At 51.2% G+C, this 4,196-nt stretch overlaps 1 protein-coding gene across 4 annotated transcripts in view; it reads left to right on the forward strand.

Moving 5' to 3' along the window:
• KDM4B (lysine (K)-specific demethylase 4B) overlaps nucleotides 1-4,196 on the forward strand; it is a 110,880-nt gene that overhangs the window by 45,974 nt on the left and 60,710 nt on the right. The window lies entirely within an intron of this gene.

The raw sequence follows: 4,196 nt of genomic DNA on the forward strand, positions 1-4,196 counted from the left end.
GTCATCCCTCCCAGTTTTGTTGTGTGTCTGGGCTTCAATTCCTGGGAGTTGTAAGAGGTCACTGTCTTATTTTACCATTTTCTTGCACCCCTGTGATTAGATCCGTGGTCCATCTGCTAGGGGGTTTGTCACTTCATGGATTCTGCACAGAATGCCATTGCTTTAAACGCCCTTGTTTTCCGGTTTCTTAGCATGGAATTCTTGGATGTGACCACAGGCTCCCGAGGGCCAGGGAGAGCAGCTGTGTTCTGTCTCCCCTCCCCCCGACGCCTGGCACTGCATCTTGCCCTCTTCTAAGTCTTCAAGTCTCTGTTCAGTCTGGAAATGAGACGTTAGTTAGGAGCACCCTCACCTGGGCCTCAGAGTGCATGGTGGCCACAAGGTCCCTACCCTTTTGTGCGGGGTTCTGACTCGGCTGGGCTCTCTCATTAAATGTCCCTTCCAGCAGCCACTGTCTCACCATCTGTATTTGGATCCTTGCTGGGGCCTCATGGGGCCAATGGATTTGTCTGAGGGGGGTCCCAGGCCATGTCTGGAGAGGGGGCACCCTTCATGGCACCCTGCTTTCTGTCCCAACAGGGTCTGGCCCTTGCTTGTCATCTGGAGAGCCAGCCCCTCCCTCAAAGGCAGCACTCAGGCCTGGGTGGGGTGATTGTTTGGGAGCCACTCCAACATCACAGGGCCCATCTGATCATCCTGACCCTCTGGGTTGCAGTGACAGGCAGCCCAGCCCTCCCAAAGCAGCCATAGAGCCTTCTGGAAGCCATCGCTCAACATTGGTGCAGGCTCTCTCACTGCCAGCCACAGTCCTCTGGCCCCTCCTCACACCTCACCAAAAATGCCCGTCACACTCTCTTCCCCTTCCCATTGATGTTTTGACTTTGGAGATGGGAATGGTGGATCTTTCTGAAAAATAGGGGCCCCTGTCCTAGCTGCACTCACAGCTGTGTGCCTGCTCAGCAAATACTACATGCCAGTGACACAGATCCTGAGAACGGAGGAAGGGTGAGTGGGTAGGTGCCCCAGCCTCCCAGGTGGAGGGTGGTGGTTTGTTTAACATTTCTGTTGGAGACCTGAACCCTGTCCTCATGGGAAGAGCTGCGCCCTGCTCTCCAGAACATGCTCTCATGGTAGAAATGCCACAGTTGCACACAGCCCTAGTCAAGGTCTATTTCACTTATTGTGCTCTAAAATAAAAACCAGATTTAAAATGTTTTCCCATTGCATTTTTTAAAATAGACATTTAAAATACATTTTTTAAATCCTCATCTGAGGATGTTTTTTTATTGATTTTTAGAGAGAGAGAAACATTGATTTGAGAGAGAAGCATGGGGATTTGTTGCCTTTCGTACATGCCCCAACTGGGTTTGCACCCCAACTGGGGATCGAACCCACGACCTAGGTATATGCTCTGACTGGAATTGACTCCGCAACCTTTTGGTTCGTGGCACAACTCTCCAACTGAGCCATCTGGCCAGGGCCAAAATATAAATTTTAATTTAAGAATATAAGTTTAAAAATTCGTTTCCCATTATGTTAGTTTATTCTTGCTGTTATAAAAAGTTATCACAAGCACAGTGACTTAAAACAATACAGATTCTCTCAAACTTTCTGTAAATCTAAAATTACTCTTTTAAAAGTTCTAATTAAAAACAAACAACCCCACAGATTCATTTCCTCGAAGTTCTGGAGATCAGGAGTCCAAAATGAACCTTTTGGAGCTAAAACCCAGGTGTGGGCAGGGCTGGCCTTCCTGAGTTTCCAGGGAGAATAGTTTCCAGCTTTTTCCAGCTTCTAGAGGTGCCTCATCTCAGGCTCGTGGCCCCTTCCTCCATCTTCACAGGCAGCAGCTCAGCCTCTTGCATCTTCACTCTGACCCTCCTGAGCAGCGAGCGGTCACCAACCTTTCGGACCTCATGGACCACCAGTGGTCTGCGGACCACCGGTTGGCGACCGCTGCTCCTGAGAACCTCTTATGAGGACCCTGTGATGACATTGGCTCTCTCAGTGGTCTGCGGACCACTGGTTGGCGACCGCTGCTTCTGAGAACCTCTTATGAGGACCCTGTGATGACATTGGCTCTCTGGGAAATCTAGGGTCATCCCCATCTCAGGGGCTTTAACTTAATCCCATCTGCAGAGTCCCTCTTGCCAGAGAAGGGAACATATCACAGGTTCTGGGGATTAGGACACAGGCATCGTGGGTGGCCGCTGTTCAGCCTCCCACACCTACAGAGCCACAGGAGAAAACATCCCGGGCAGTCAGCATGGACATGCTCTGGTGAACACATGGCTGATATCACCTGACCCTCGCCAATAACTTCTCTAAAATTCAGCAGTTAGCCACGCCCGGACTGTTGTCGTTCAATGTGCCTTTTCTACTAGAAAAGTTTCGGATGATCTGAGTGCAAGCTAGAGAACCTAGGTACGCTCTGGGGCCACCTGCCTATCCCGATGGTGCTTTCCCTAGAACTTGGCTGTGCTTCCTGCACCATTCCTACAGCCAGGGCCTTGCTGTCCCTGTAGTTTCTGACCCTTGAGGTTGAGGTGGGGGCGGGAGGACCTGTATGGCTGGCAGGAAGCTTATTGGCTGGGGATGGAAGAGGAAGAGTGAGCAAGCTCTGAAGTCTACGGGAGGCCACCCATCACTGCTTTTTGAAAAATGGGGATTCATTAAGTCACTCCTCAGCAGGGTGGCTGGAATTTGAGAAGCTGGGCTTTTGGCACTGGAGGAGGGTCCGGAAGCCGTGGTGAGGCCTTCCTCCACGGCCCCTCACTCAGGCCTGCTCTCCCCTCCTCCGAGAAAGGACAGAGAGTTCCAGGACACTTGAAGCCTGCCCCCTTCGGTGCCTCTTTCAAACTTTGTTGGGGGCAGGCATCTCCAACTACATTGTTGAGATGGGTGGAATGAGTTTGTGATTAATATGGAAAATGAATAGCTGCACTCCAAATGGGCTCACTGGGAGAGTTGTGGAGCCCACAGAGCATTAATGTGTTGGCGCATTATTGGTGCTAATCACTTAAAATGTGTGCCTTTATTAGAGCTTTAATGAGAGCCACTTAAACTGTGCATTAAAAAGAGGAACTGCAGAGAGGCCGGCGGGCCAGGCGGCAGGCAGCCATAACTCTAATTGAAATGCTTTTAGTGCAGAGGAAAGTTGCAGGATTCAGTAATCTTTTGCACTTTCCAGAACTTTGCCATTGTGTCCTTTCAGCCAGGCGCCATCTGCGAGCATGGAAAGTGTCAAAGCCCCTTCTCCCCAAGTCAGCGTGGGTATGTGCTTGCACACACATGTGCGCATCCACATGTGAATGTGCCCTCTCTGACCAACGACCTATCAAGAGTGTGTATCAAGGCCTGGGTCAGCTTCCAGAAGGGTCGCTGGGCTGGCTGTGCCACAGGGTCAGTCCTGGAGGGCAGTGGGTACTCCTGGGCATATCCCACACCTCATCCTCACCGAATCCTCATGGCAGCCCTTCCTTGCCACCTCTCGGTGATGGTTTGCAATGAGGAGACCAGCTGCCTTCTGGTGGAATTGCAGACCTTCAGGTGGAATTCCAGAACTTGCCCAGAAATCAGGGTTTTAAAAAGATTCCCAGGTGATTCTAATGTGCAGCCAAGGTTGAGAACCACTGCTTTAACCACAGGATGCAGCTGTCACTGATTTAAGATTCAGCCAGCAAGTGGTTTGGAAGTGTCCCTGAATTGTGTTAAACACGGTTTCTGAGCAGGTAGAGCTGATGGCCGAGTTCCACATGTTTATAAATATTACCTTAGGTTAGTTACACGGCATCTAATCTAATAAAAGAGAAACATGCAAATTGACCGCACCTCCGCTACACCTAAGCCATGCCCACCAGCCATTCAGAGTGACTATATGCAAATTAACCCAACCAAGATGGCGGCCGGCAGCCACGGAGCTGGAGCAAGCAGGAGGCTTGGTTGCCTTGGCGATGGAGGAAGCCAGGCTTCCCGCCTGCCCTGGCCGGCTGTGGCCTCCACTTAAGGCAACAAAGTTTCAATTATAGAAGATAAATAAATCCTAGATACCTGCTTCCAGCCAGCCTCCACTGGGAGTTTGGGTGGCTGGGGGCCGTGGCCAGCTTGCAAACAGCCATCAGCCCCTCACCCAGGATGGCCACACCCTCATGGGGTGAGGGTCCCCACTGGGGGGCTTGGCCAGCCTGCAAACAGCC

This window comes from Myotis brandtii, unplaced genomic scaffold (assembly GCF_000412655.1).
Source record: "Myotis brandtii unplaced genomic scaffold, ASM41265v1 scaffold827, whole genome shotgun sequence".
In the NCBI taxonomy this organism is placed as follows: Eukaryota; Metazoa; Chordata; class Mammalia; order Chiroptera; family Vespertilionidae; genus Myotis; species Myotis brandtii.